The sequence below is a fragment of the Stegodyphus dumicola genome, chromosome 10 (assembly GCF_044657685.1).
Source record: "Stegodyphus dumicola isolate Sdum_Otavi_A_Nest chromosome 10, ASM4465768v1".
NCBI lineage: Eukaryota > Metazoa > Arthropoda > Arachnida > Araneae > Eresidae > Stegodyphus > Stegodyphus dumicola.
The window spans coordinates 79,627,786-79,642,518 of NC_140777.1; the positions used below are offsets into that span (position 1 = coordinate 79,627,786).

The window sequence follows — 14,733 nt, forward strand, 5'->3', positions numbered from 1 at the left end:
GCATTATATTTGAAGAAATTAAATAATGAAAAATCTGCATAAATGTATGTATATTTCTCGTATTGTGATAAAACAACGGTACATAGAGTCATCGAATTTTGAATAACGTAATCCTCCAACGAATATGAGCATGTGGAAGACCAAATTTGAAATTTGAAATTTGTTTTATGATCGATTTCCTATTTTTTAAAACTTTGACGAATTTTTGATTAACAAACTCAAGGATTTCAAAGCGAGCAATGGCAACGTTGTGCAGAAAAAACATTGTTATCTCCAGCGCGTGAGTCTGTGTATCGGAAATTCTAAAGATATGCTCGTTTTAAAACTATTTTGCGATATTGCTGTTGCACTGGATCTTATGGTTTAAGTGCGAGGAACATGATATTTAATAAAGAAAGGTAACACACAAAATGTTAAAAAACGCCCCTTTGGACGTAATTTAAAATCTGAAACATTTCAGATTTTTTTTTTTTTTTTTTTTTTTTTTTTTTTAATTAGTTTACGGTAGAATGTACCATAAGCATGAATATTGACACTTTGTATTATCTGTGACTAGCTACCCCGACATAGCGCTAATATTCCTACACTGTAATAGTCCAAATTACTTCGTTGTCGAAGATTGTAAAATGAAAGACCATGAGTTCTGTGGTTCGAGGATATCTTACTTTGGCTAGATAGAAAAATAAACTATTTCAGCGTCGTTTGGACAAAATTAAAGAAATGCAACTTACTAAATTGGTAAACATTAACTGGTACGGTTCTGTTATAGAGAACAAATTCAGAAACGTTTGGATGTATGCATGTATGTGTATATGTATTCAGACACATACATTTCTGAATTCGGTCCTGATAACAGAATACTACCCATTAATTTTTTAAAAGGTCCAGCAGTAAGAAATATTCAGTTTGACCTACCTAAAATTTTTAGTAATAGAAAATCTACTCTCTTTTGATCCGCTGAAAATAATTAGAAATCGTTCCAACGTAACTTCAACTTGAAAAAAAGTAAAAGGACAGCATTCGGATTAAAATCTTTCATAGTAAAATTACTTTGGCAAAAAGCATGCACGGATAACCAATCAACATGACGAGCTTTGAAAGTTAAGTTGATTCATTTTTACAATACACATGGGGAAATATCGAAAACCACCATCGGCCGAAGTTCCAGTGAGAATTTGAGTATCAACATTATACACTACACAGATATACTTAATTTTACATTTAAAATGTTTCATCTGTATTCTTTAGCACTTAATAAACTAAAGGATATGAAATTATAAATACCTCATAGGGAAAAAAAAAAAATTCCGTGTATTCGTCGTATAACTGTCGACCCTATAGTCAATCACACGCATCTTGTTCCCTGATTATTTGCATGCTTTCTATTCAGCCGCAAAAATTTTTAGTTGTTTATTCTGACAAATTAAAAGAGCTAGGTGTCTTAGTCACAATATTTCTACAAAACCTACATACTAAGTAATGGTGAAATTGCGTGGTAAATCTACTAATATATGGAGAATTTTCGGTCGTGGCTACTTCACTTGATGGGCCCAATTTCGATACTACTGACGAATGCATCGGACAAGTCAAACGATTACGCAATATTCGCGGCATACAGAAGAAGCTGAAAGTCGTAGCAAACTCTTAACAATGAGTGACATACCCTTACTAATTCAGAAGTCAAACAACAAAAAACTTCTGAATTAGTATTTATTCGGCGTGTTATTGTGTCTTAGACATACCCTTAATCCCGCAGAAACGTTAATCTCATAGTCGTCCCGACACTAGCAAATAAGTTAGATATAGTATATAAGTAAAAATAAGTAGAAATTTATTTTTCCATAGATATGTAATTATATTAAGGGATATGAAATTTGCGAAATATCAATCAGGTACCTAAATTCGTTTAGGACAAGACATTGTAAAAGCATTGTTTGATTCCTAAATGCTTGACCACAAGATGAAATCGCTGCTGAGAAATTACTACTATAAATAAATGTTTTTGTACCTTCAATCATTTGACGAATAGCAGCTAAAAGGCGAGAGAAAAAAGGCACACATTAATGAAGGTAGGTTTGAATAGCCATAATAATCTGGTATATTCCCAGTATGAAGTTAAAATCAACGAACATTTCATAGTTAAATACAGTCAAGGCGGTTTAATGTAATAAAGACACATGCTATATTCTATAGCATAGGAGGAAAAAATGCAAGATTTGCGACTAAAGCCAAAAAAGGAGGGAAGTCATTGATTTCCTTGCAAGATAATGACCCCAACAAACTTCTCCTACTATTCAAAATGGTTGCTTTAACGCCAGAAAATTTATATCTTCACTCTCTTAATATTAATTTATTGAATATTTACAAGCCATTTCGGAATAAACCATTCGAAAGCAACAATTGCTACCGCAAATAAATAGTATTTGTAACAGAAACTGAATGGGCTAATATACAGCAAACGAAGCAATTTAAAATCCAGTTTTACTTTCAGTGCAGAAGCCTGCAAGTTATTATACATGTCAATGGATTACTATATATTAACAATTCTTTTAAGCAACCAAAATATGCAAATGTATTTCGTTGCCTCTCCACACGCGGTTTCTTACTCTAATCAAATAATAATTCACAGTTTTTCTCCAGATGAAAAATTGTTTGATGTGTAATTTTGTCACGCAATTCTCCTCTTCCCAAAAGAATTTTAAAATTTCATTACATGTAAATACTTTTTCATCTTTTTATTTATGAAGAATATTTTCAATTAATAAGAAAACAACGATTGTTCTTATATTATTTCGCTAAAAATAAAAAAATTTAGACATATTATATATTTAAAGTAATATAAATATTTGAACTTGAAAAAAATAAAGCATGCACTATACATGATAAATGTGGTATGCTTAAATGGTGGAGATGGGGGGGGGGACACTCCAATGTATAACTTAAAATTAGGTCTCTTATTTTGGCGTAGATTTTAATAAAACTTTAATCGAATTCGACGGTAACGAGACGCACGTCCCTCTTCTTCAGAAATAAAACAAAAAAATTCTGCAAAGAAGGCAGCAGCAACGACCCTACTTAAATCAAAAACACGTGTTTATATGAAAGAAAATTTCATATAATATTTCGGCATTTTTCACTGGAAATCTGAAAAACGACAAAATAAAAGCAGTTTTTTTTTTTTTTTTTTAAACAACAAATTCAAATTATTTATCGTAGTTTAAAAAAGGCCTTTTATCCAGTGCTTGATCCTAGATACGCCCCACATAAACAATGATAACAGATTATTTCATAGCTAGCACACGTTTTTCGGAATAATTAATAATTTAAAAAAAAAAACTTTTTTTTTAAAGTAACGTCTTACCTCAGAAATTGGATAATCCTAGGTTTTTACTTTTACAAATCCACTAACGATAAGTTTTCAGGTAAGAAAAAGTTTGACAAGCCGGTATCGAGAAATTCGCTACCAAATCTCGCGATCATGACAAGCATAAAATTACATCACCAAAATTCTGCAAGTAAATCCTCTAAAAACATCAATATAACCGGATCAGGAAGTTCAAACACTGCGACAACTGTTTTCTATATGCTCATTTCGGTGGCAAAATCCCTCGCAATACATTGTCATAGCAAAGCCGAAGCCAGGCAAAGCATTCATTCGCACGTGGAATAGCTACGTCATCCATGACGACACCTGCACACTGACCTTGGCACCGCTGCTGACCTTGCGGCCCTGCCTCAGCGCGCCAACGGTTACACATCACAGATAGCAGAAGACTTTTCCATGAAATGAAAACCTATCGCCAAGTTGGCGAAACCCTTCAACAGTCACTGCTTTTTATCGATTTAAGTCTACCGTGGATGGAAAGGAATAACTGTTATACGTGACAATGCAACAGTTCATCAATATTCGCCGAAATATTTAATACTCACCAGCATTTACATAATTTTATAATATACACGCAAGTATAGTTTTAAGAAACGTCTTAGGCAGATATTTTTAATATGTATTTTCTTTTGAAATGAAGCTATAGATTAAAACAGTTAAAATTTTTTCAAAGGAGTTAACGTTTTTCTGATTATTAACCTAATGTCAGTAGAATATCATATAATTAATTAAAATAACATTTATGAATTTTTAATATGCTACAAAGGCATGAAAAAGATGTTTGTTAAATATGTCAAAGTTCGTCAAAGTAGTACAAAGAGTTCGTCAAAGTAGTACAAAGCTGCCACATCCTATCTCTGATATTCCCAAAATCAGTATCTTAAATTATGCTTTTATCAAAATAAATTTCATAATTAAATAGACTTATAATTTCCTTTATTGCCAATTTTTCGAGTTACATACAGCGTCTCATAAATGTGTTCGCACACTTTAAGAATTTGTAGAAAAAGCACTGTAACCAGAAATTGAATTCGAACATAAAGGCCCAATAATTTTTCATATTATCTCCATGTGATTTTGAATAAAACCAAACTTTTTGATTTTTAATACCGACTTATTTTCTTTTTCTAAAATTGAAAATGTAAGGAGGCATAGATAAAAGATGTCATATAAGTGTTAATACACCGAAACATTTTCGTAAAAGTTCATAAATAAATTTGTCGTTTACCACTTTTTTTTTTTTTTTTTTTTTTTCTCTCTCTCCCCCATTTTCGTGACGTTTAAAGAATTGTTTGGCTTTATTTTTTGCTTGCTTGCTTCGCTATATTTTATTTAATGTTTAAAAAATGTCTCATAGTCGTAAGGAAGCAACGAAGAGCATTCGAAAATTGATCATTTTTTATCATAAGGAGACATTCGATTCGGGATATCACTGAATTAGTAAATTTATCCCATTTTATGATGCAGTATGTGATAAAATGCTCTAAAGAAGGAAATCGGATCCAAAATGAAGTAAGAAGAGGTTGTCCGGCGAAGAGGATTGGGCGTGACTCAACGTGATCAGAGATTTAAAGTTAGAAAATCTGTGAAAAATATACGTTTGAGTGTTGTAAAGATTTCTACAGAATTTACTGAAAAATTTTCTACTTCAATTTCACATAAAACTGTTCGACGAGTGCTCAGAGCAGCTAGATTACATAGGCGCTCTGCCCAAATAAATGTTTTGGAAGTGCAAAAAATTGGCTTAGCTGTTCTCAAAATCAATGGCAAATAAGCCGGAAGCGTATTGCAATCATATCTTACTTGCAGATGAAAGTAAATTTAAGAACACCGCAAATTAACATAACATTCCTATGGGCGAATTGTATGGAGAAAAAAATGAGAAGCTTAATCCCAACCATAGGATCTGGCATTTTCGTTAGTGACCTTCCAAGTACAAATATTCACTATGGCAAAGGCTCGGAGATTATGTCCTACAAAACCTTCGTAAAACATTTTCGATAGGAAACTAGCTCGCACTCAAGATACAAATGGTGAAAATCAATCAAACTCCATGCAATCCAGTTTTTCATCTGCCAGCTATATCTGAACAAATTTTCAATATTCTTAAACTAAGTTATTTTGAGACATTATCATAGTTTCAGGTCAGCTTTTATTTACCTGTTAAGTGTTGAGTTTTAGTTTATGAATAAAAAAAGGCTACTTTTGTTTTTGGTATTTACCAACATTTTCTATAATTTTCCTTGTTTAATTTATAAAACAAATTTTAAATAATCTAAATTTAAATGAACGTTTATGTATTTTTGGAGTTCTGAAAATCGATAGCACTCGGGGTCAAACTACCAGTCTTTAATTTTTGGTAAATTTTGGATTTAGGCATAAAATCTGTTTGGAATACAATTTATGAATATTGCAAGCATGTCCTAAAACAGAAGTAGGAAACTGCTATCTTTATAGTTAAATCTGCATTTTATCTCACAAGAACCACACAGAATATCTTCATGTAACACTTATTAAGCTTCTTCTCCCCCCCCCCAATGGAACACAATTTTTTTAGTCCAAAGGGATTTGAATCCCGAAGGACTATTAGTTTCGTTTTGGCATTTTGCGTCGGACGGATAAATGTCGGTTCACTTTTCAAACTGTTGCCATAAAATGTTAGAGTCCTGCATTATATTTGAAGAAATTAAATAATGAAAATCTGCGTAAGTGTATGTATATTTCTCACATTGTCATAAAATAACGGTACATAGAGTCATCGAATTTTGAATAACGTAATCCTCCAACGAATATGAGCATGTGGAAGACCAAATTTGAAATTTGAAATTTGTTTTATGATCGATTTCCTATTTTTTAAAACTTTGACGAATTTTTGATTAACAAACTCAAGGATTTCAAAGCGAGCAATGGCAACGTTGTGCAGAAAAAACATTTTTATCTCCAGCGCGTGAGTCTCTGTATCGGAAATTCTAAAGATATGCTCGTTTTAAAACTATTTTGCGATATTGCTGTTGCACTGGATCTTATGGTTTAAGTACGAGGAACAAGATATTTGATAAAGAAAGGTAACACACAAAATGTTAAAAAACGCCCCTTTGGACGTAATTTAAAATCTGAAACATTTCAGTTTTTTTTTTTTTTTTTTTTTTTTTTTTTTTTTTTTTTGTACGAATATATTTTACGTTATTCTGTACTTAATGAATGTTGTAGAGCTATTAGGTTATTATTTTAATTATTTTCTGAGACAACCAAAATAAAAACCTCTTCTCAGTCTTAAATTCTCCATAGAGAGAGTAATAATTATCTTGGTTAAATAAAGTTTCACTTTCATCTACCGAGTTTCTGAACTACCGTTCTGGTGATGAGTTGAGAAAAGTGAACCTTTAAGTAGCCAATGAAGTTTTGTTTACTAGTGTAAATAACAGAAAATTCTCGATTCCTAATTTTGAGACAGGTTCTAAATCCGCACTCAGTAAAAACTGAAGATAATAAGAAAGTATAGCTGATATTAATTTAATTATTTCATCCCTTTTCTCCTAAAAAAATTAAACATGCAGGATTTAGATCAGTATAAATATGTCAATCAATCAATCAATATCCCTATCGCCTGGATGCCGCTGTTGTCTGGACCGAGTAGAGGGAGGGGTCGGAATTGGAAAGAGGTATAAAAATGTTACGTGTTTAATCATATAATATACATATATACCAGACCTTTTAACATCGGTTACAATAGGTTCTTTCAAGTTTATGTATTTTTCTTCACAATGAATGTAAAACGTGAAAATGCGATGCTAACGTTCTTTTGAAAACTCAAACAATTCATTTTTAATAGAAAACGGCAGGTTAAGATAAATACCGAAAACACTCACTAATAAAAAATTACTAAAAGATTTATAATTCTATGAACTCAATACCACAGTTACAGATAAACAGTTACAGATAAACACTGTTGTTAAATTTAAAGTTAAATTTTAAGTTTACATACGAATATATAAGCTAAGTCTTTAAATACGAACTCCTCGAAAAATGTTTTCCATAAATAAGCATGACTATGAAAAGGTGACAAATTCAGGCATAAAATTAACAGTTTTAAAGCATGTCGGCAAATAAAAATTTAAATTATAAATTGGGTACTGAGTACAATTTATAGTTAGCCCAGAAGGGCTAATTTCGTTTTGGCATTTTGCGTTGGTTCTCTAGAAATGTAGGTTAACTTTTCAAATTGTTACCACCAAATATTAGAGCCCCGTGTTATATTTAAAGAAATTAAATAATGAAGAATCTGCATAAATATATGTTTGTTTCTCGCATTGGGATAAAACAAAAGTACCTAGAGCCATAAAATTTTGAAAAATGTACGTCTAGACCCGAATATGGGCATCTGGAAGCCCGAAATTGAAATTTGTTTTATTATCGATTTTGTAACACACAAATTGAGCGAATTTTTTAGTAAACAACTAGACGATTTCGAAGCGAGCAATGGCAACACTGCAGGAAAAAAAAAAAAAAAATTATCTCCAGCGCGCAACACCGTGTATCGGAAATTCTAAAGATATGCTCAATTAAAATTGTTTTGCGATATTGCTGTAGAATTGAATTTTATGATTTAAGTGCGAAGAACATGATATTTAATAAATAAAGGTAACATACAAAACGTTAAAAAAACGCCCCTTTGAGCGTAATGTAAAATTTGAAAGCTTTCAGATTTAATTTATTTATTTATATATATATATATTTGTATTCAGTCGCAGTGGTCGTTAGCTTCTCTTCTTTTCTCATCTCGAAAATCCCCTTTGTACATCAGAAGAGGCCCAAAGTGGTCGTCTTTACTCAAGGTGAGATCACAAAAGTGCCTTTGAAGTTAAAAAAAAAATTCAAGTCACAACCCCCTGACTCCTCACTGTTCGAAGTTTTCACCCCTTACTCCACTAACCTTGAATTTTTAACATTCTGGTTGGCAACGGTTTAGCCTTCACCAAAGGGTTGTGTTCCGTTCAATTCTTTCCCACAGCATGAAGCCGTATTACATGTTTCAAAATTATCACGATGATCAAAATTCTAAAATCACAGATGCTCAAAAATTTTGACATAATATTTGCTAACTTATTACTTAAAAAGAAACAACGCAATATGTGTGTTCGAAATTAAGAAAAAAAAATATTTTCTTAGAAGACATATCACAAATCGTATTAAATCGATATTAATTTATCACTAAAATTATCAAAAAAAAATTTTTTTAAATAGCAAATCGTAGAAATCGGGTTCTCTCTGCCCTCCAGTTCGGTTACTATCAAAAAACTCGTACGACACTTTAAAAATGTGGAAACAATTTTGCTTCCATATTGAAGCATATGCAATTCTTTTTTAACTCCTAAGCATTTAAAAATATTCAATTTCGTAACACCAACGGCACAAAATCAAAACCCAGAATTAAATTTACTTCTAACTTTCGAAGAATTTGAATGTAACTTTTCAAATTGTTAGCCCAGAATATAATTATAAAAAATGTAAAATAAGAGCATTTTTGTTTTTATTAGACTAAATCTAAGATTAATGATGTCAGTCGAAAGACTTGCACCTTTAAAATTTTATTCATTTATTTATTTACTTATTTTAAAGCTATTAAAAAAACACCCCCCCCCCCGAATTCAGACTCAAATCCTTCAGCCGCAGTTGTAAGAATACGGATATTCTACACTCATATCCGAGGGCAATCCCCAAAAAAAAGGTCTCCTATATTTTTGGATATACAAAGAACCGTTTATTTTCTATAATTGCTACATCACTTTAAAGACTGAAGAATGCTTTATTTTTCAACATAATCGCCATTTCGCTCGATGCATTTTTGTAGACGCTGCGGCAGTTTTACTATGCCCATGTCATACCAGCTTGCCGCCATGCCCTTCAGGAAGCGTCAATCGAGTCCAAGAAGTTGTCCTTTTCGTCTCCATAGCGGCGAAGAAATTCGCGGGATGAATCAACCCGTTGCCGTTTGTGGTCTTCTGTCAGCATACGCGGCACCCATCTTGCACACACCTTCCAATATTGCCACTTTTTCGTTAAAATCCTGTGGATGGTGCTTCTGGAAACCTCAGGAACCAAAATGCAGAGAGCATCCAGAGCGATCCTCCGATCTTTACGCATGAGTTCCTCAACTTTCGCGATTGTCTCATCGGCAATTGACTGCCTCCCGCTCCTTTCTTCGTCATGAATTTCAGTACGACCTGCTGTAAACTCTCTACACCACTTGCGAACATTTTTGACATCCATGCACGACTGTCTATACACTTCCGTCAACAGGTGGTGAATTTCAACCGGTTTAACACCTTTTGCGTTCAAAAATCGAATAACTGCGAGCACTTCACACTTGGCGGCAACGTTTATCGGGAGCTTCATTTCCAATGGCTGCCAAGCCAAGACTGAGCATCCGAGCGAAGCGCCTGCGTGCTTATGAGGTAGTGGAGAAAGCACCACTCACAACAGTGTTGCCAACAACCGTATTAAAACTCTCTGTACGTCCCCAAAAAATAGGAGACCTTTTTTTTTTTTTTTGAAATTGCCCTCGTAGTAGCCACCCTAAATACTTCGATTAATTACATAAACATGGTGTACCTTTTCACTTCCATCTCCAGCACAGTATTTATATATTATTCTCTTGCAACTCGTAACGTTTCTGTCTTCTCGCAAGTTGTGTTCGGAGATATCTTTTCAATAAAATAACATTTTATTCCTTGTTTGGATGGTTTCAGTCACTTGTCCCGTATTTTCACTTGGGCCGATGTGGAACACTTCTACAAGATGTTCGAAATCCCGTCTCGTTCGAAAGCTGTAAATTTTGCACACAAGTGTGGAAAGGCGAAGTTTTCATTTCCTTCATAAAACCAGCAAGCAAGATGTTATAAACCTCAGTACTACTTTAAATAGTTTCTTTTACATGTGAAGTTTAAAGATATTTTGTGAATGTCCAATGGCGAAAAAATTAATTTGTTTTTCCATTAAAAGGGCCCACCAGCGGCAAGAGCGGTAAAATTGCTGAACACTGGTAGTTCCGACCTGTGTTCGAATCCAGGCGAAATGGCTGTTTTCGTAAAGTGTAACTGTAACGTGCATACAAGTCAGTCTTCCTTAAAATGTCTTCTTCGATGACATACCTCCCCTTGGACAGCACTAGCGTACTTTGCCATAATAAATTAAACCAAACCCCATTAAAAGATACATTCTGCATATTTAGCATTACAAAATATTTATCGTTTGGGAACAGAACACGACGATCAGAGCTTATGAAAGGAACCTTTGCTAAGACAGGAACTTTAATGCTAACAATAAAACTTGATGTCAAGGTCATTGCTGAAGCTGGGAAGTTCTGGGCTTGGTTCTCAATCTTTCTGAAATTGGGGAACACCGAATTCTGAAATTTGTGTGCGCTGAAATTCACAATACAACATACGCTTTAAATCGGGGACGCAAACCTTTTTGAAATCAACGGTACAATGAAAAGCGGGGTAAAAGAAAAAGACGTTGCTTATAAAATTATTCCATTACTGAAAAAAGAAAAACGAAATCGTTTTGCGGACGCTGGTTGGACAACCGCTGATTCAAAAAGTTACATTTATACAGGGTGTTTCATAGATCATGGGACAAACTTGGAGGGTGGTGAAACGTACTAAAACATACATTTTTTGTATAGGAATTTAGGGCTAAAGTGACGGGTTAAGGCAGGAACGAAAAAAAAAAAAAAAAAAGACACGAGAGGAAAATGTTTTTATGTACAAAATCAACGCAAAGTACTTCTTTGCAGCAATACAGTATTTACAATAAATTTCCAAAAAAGGGAACGCTAACAGTAATAGGAACTACAGCTGTGATTGGCTGGCATTGCAGTAGTAGAGGGCGGTAGTGAGCCGGACAAACCACGATCCGATGCATCAGAGGATCATTCGCAACTCTGATGTCGAGCGCGATGGGTGAGTTTACGCACAGGGAAAAAGCTGACATGCATTTCATGTATGGTGCTGCTAATGGGAACGGCAGAGAGCACTACGGTTGTACCAGGAACCGTTTCCGAACAGGCGTATGCCGAAGCACACAATGTTCGAGAGGTTGCATCGGTCTCTGTATGAAAACGGGTCATTTGAAGCCACCTCTGACCTAGGAGTGAAAGAAGAAGTGCACAACAACCTCGCATTGAAGAATCCATCTTGAACATTGTGCATGAATCACCTCAAACAAGTACAAGAGCTATTGCACGTCGTCTGCAGCTAGGTCATTCCACCGTTTGGAAAGTATTGCATGAAAATGGTTTGCCCCCTTACCATTTGCAAAGAATCCAAGCCTTGCAAGAGACAGATTACCCGCTTCGGGTTCATTTTTGTCATTGGTTCTTGCAGCAGCGTGCGGCGCAGGCGGGTTTCCCATCGGATGTGCTATTCACGGACGAGGCAACTTTCTCACAGGACGGCATCTTCAATAGCCACAACAAGCACGTGTGGGCGACTCATAATCCACACGGCACACGTCCACATGCATTCCAAACCCACTTCTCCATGAATATGTGGGCGGGTATTGTTAACGAGTACCTCACAGGCCCATACCTCTTACCTGCACGTACGAATGTCTTATGTTATCATATTTTTCTGCAAGAGGTGCTACCGGAATTGCTGCAGTATGTTCCGGCTGTCGTTCGTGATCGCATGTGGTTCCGGCATGATGGTGCACCAGCTCATAACCACGTGCGGGTCCGCAATTACTCGGATGGGACATTTCCGGGCCGTGGTGGACCCGCTCCATGGCCATCCCGTTCGCTATATTTATCCAGGTTGGATTTTTTTTATGGGGCCATCTGAAGAGCATCATTTACAAGACTCCCGTTGACTCACAGGAGGACCTCGTTGCACGACTATCCATTGCGGCTGCAAGCATGTGCGAAATGCCTGTCGTTTTTCAGAATGTTCGTCAATCCCTTCTGCGACGTTACCATGCATGTATTACTCCTAGTGGTCGCAATTTTGAACACTTATTGTGAATACTGTATTGCTACAAAGAAGCACTTTGCGTTGATTTTGTACATAAACACATTTTCCTCTCGTGTCGTTTTTTTTTTTTTTTTTTTTTTTTTTTTGCGTTCCTGCCTTAACCCGTCACTTTAGACCCTACATTCCTATAAAATATGTATGTTTTAGTACGCTCCACCACCCCTCAAAGTTTGTCCCATGATCTATGAAACACCCTGTATATATATATATATATATATATAATGGTCATTCACGTACGCTGATTACAATATCATACAAAAAATTTTACACCAGATTGATTTTTCTTTTGCAACATTTCTAATTGTGTATTTGACTTTTTTCTTGCGGAACACTTGAAGTGGCATCACGGCTCTATACAGTGCAAAGTTCACACGAGGGTTTTACGATCACAAGTGGCATTGGCCTAGCTTCAATGCTAGGCAACAAGTTACATCACGGACACGATATAAGGATTTTGTCCGATGTTCTAACATTTCAACTTTAAGTCCAGATGACATAAAAATCAAATAATTACAGCGGAGTAAACACGAACTAACATCTGATCAATGATTTTCGTTGCATCAGCTGCACATACATACGCACAAATTTATCTTTCTTGACTGGCTGAAGCATATAAAACCCTATTACATAGGCATGAAAGAAGCTAATAGCTTTTATGTATAATCTCTACGACAATTTTAATAGCTAAACCATCGTGAGAACGCTTCCTATCCTGCCAAAGTAGCTTCATATATCTCCCAGTCATCCGATTTGAATCGTACAGATTATTTTTGGAATTTCTGGAATACAGAATCCATCAACATAGCGTAAAGAAAATATGAAAACTATGAATACTAAATAAAGAAGAATGGAAGGCCATATAAGAAAGCTGCAAGGACATATAATACCTGGACCTGGTATGCAATAGATGCCTAGCAAAGTCCGTAAAGAAAAGGATACACGTAAGTTATTAATAAAATTTTAAAAAGAAAGAGAAACAAAATCTAAAAGCTTTCTGATTTTATATTACGTCCAAAAGGGCGGTTTTTTTTTTTTTTTTTTTTTTTTTTTTTTTTTTAACGTTTTGTGTGTTACCTTTATTTATTAAATATCATGTTCTTCGAACTTAAAACATATAAAATTCGACAGCAATATCAAAAAGTATTTAAAAACAGCATATCTAGAATTTCCGATACACAGTCCCGCGCGCTGGAGATAAAAATGTTTTTTTCCCTACAGTGTTGCCATTGATCGCATTGAACTCGCTGAGTTTCTTAATCAAAAATTCTTAAGTTTTACAAAATTTCAAATAGATAATAAAAAAAATTTCGAAATTTGGGTTTCCAAATGTCGCGTTCGGTTGGAAGACTGCGTTATTTGAAATGGGATGGCTCTAGGTACCGTTGTTTCTTCACAAACAGAGAACCATTCATGCAGATTCTTCATCATTTAGTTTCTTTAAATATAATACATCGTGATAACATTTGGTGGCAACAGTTTGAAAAGTGAATCGACGCAAAATGCACTTTTGAAATCAACGGCACTTCTGCGCTACCGACCTTCGGGCTAATAGAAAAACAAAATGAAACTTAATTCCAAATTCGGGCTTCCACTGCCCATATTCGGGTGGAGGCATACTTTATCAAAATTTGATGGATACATACATTTATGCAGATTCTTTATTATTTAATTTCTTTAAATATAATACAGGGCTCTAATATTTGGTGGTAACAAATTAAAAAGTGATTCGCCGTTTTAAGTGAATCAACGCAAAATACCAAAACAAAATTAATAGTCCTTCTGGGCAAATTGCCCTTTTGGACTAAAAAAGTTTGATGTACACAGATTTTTTCTGTTGAATACTCAATTATTACTATATCTTATTATAATAATCTTTTTCGTACCTTTTGGCAAAATCAAAATGATTTAAACCTGCACTATTTGAATAATTCGAATAATAAGTGCGAAGAAGAAATAAAAAAAGTTTTCGTAAAAATTCTATTAAACAGTTTTCTTTGCATAAACACGATCCTTTCGAGGGGCAATACGCATACTTTTTCTAGTAAACATGCAAGGTATTTCCTCCCTTAATACCACGTGCCTTGAGGGTGTAATTGGAAGTACATTCGGCTAGCATCGGAAGACACTAATTTTCTGCGAAGATTCATCATTGCTCATCCTGATTCAATATACATTCTAATTTCAAATTTTGTAATACAACTCCAAGTCATTAAAAGCACTAGTTGATACGTAAGAATACTATCTTTTACATCAAGTTTAACATTGTATTAATGTAACTAAGGCAAGTGACCAAATCTACATGCAAAATTCTCCGTA

The 14,733-nt window shown here is 34.5% G+C and overlaps 1 protein-coding gene across 4 annotated transcripts in view; it reads right to left on the reverse strand.

The window, feature by feature from the left end:
- Positions 1-14,733, reverse strand: part of Hr39 (Nuclear hormone receptor FTZ-F1 beta) — a 279,902-nt gene that overhangs the window by 104,377 nt on the left and 160,792 nt on the right. Inside the window, exon 1 of one of the 4 annotated variants that reach the window (XM_085825119.1) lies at positions 3,362-3,661. The exons of the other annotated variants lie outside the window; for them this stretch is intronic. The gene's annotated coding sequence lies outside the window, so the exon portion shown is untranslated. Of the gene's footprint in view, positions 1-3,361; positions 3,662-14,733 lie in introns of those variants that run through there. 4 annotated transcript variants of the gene reach the window in all.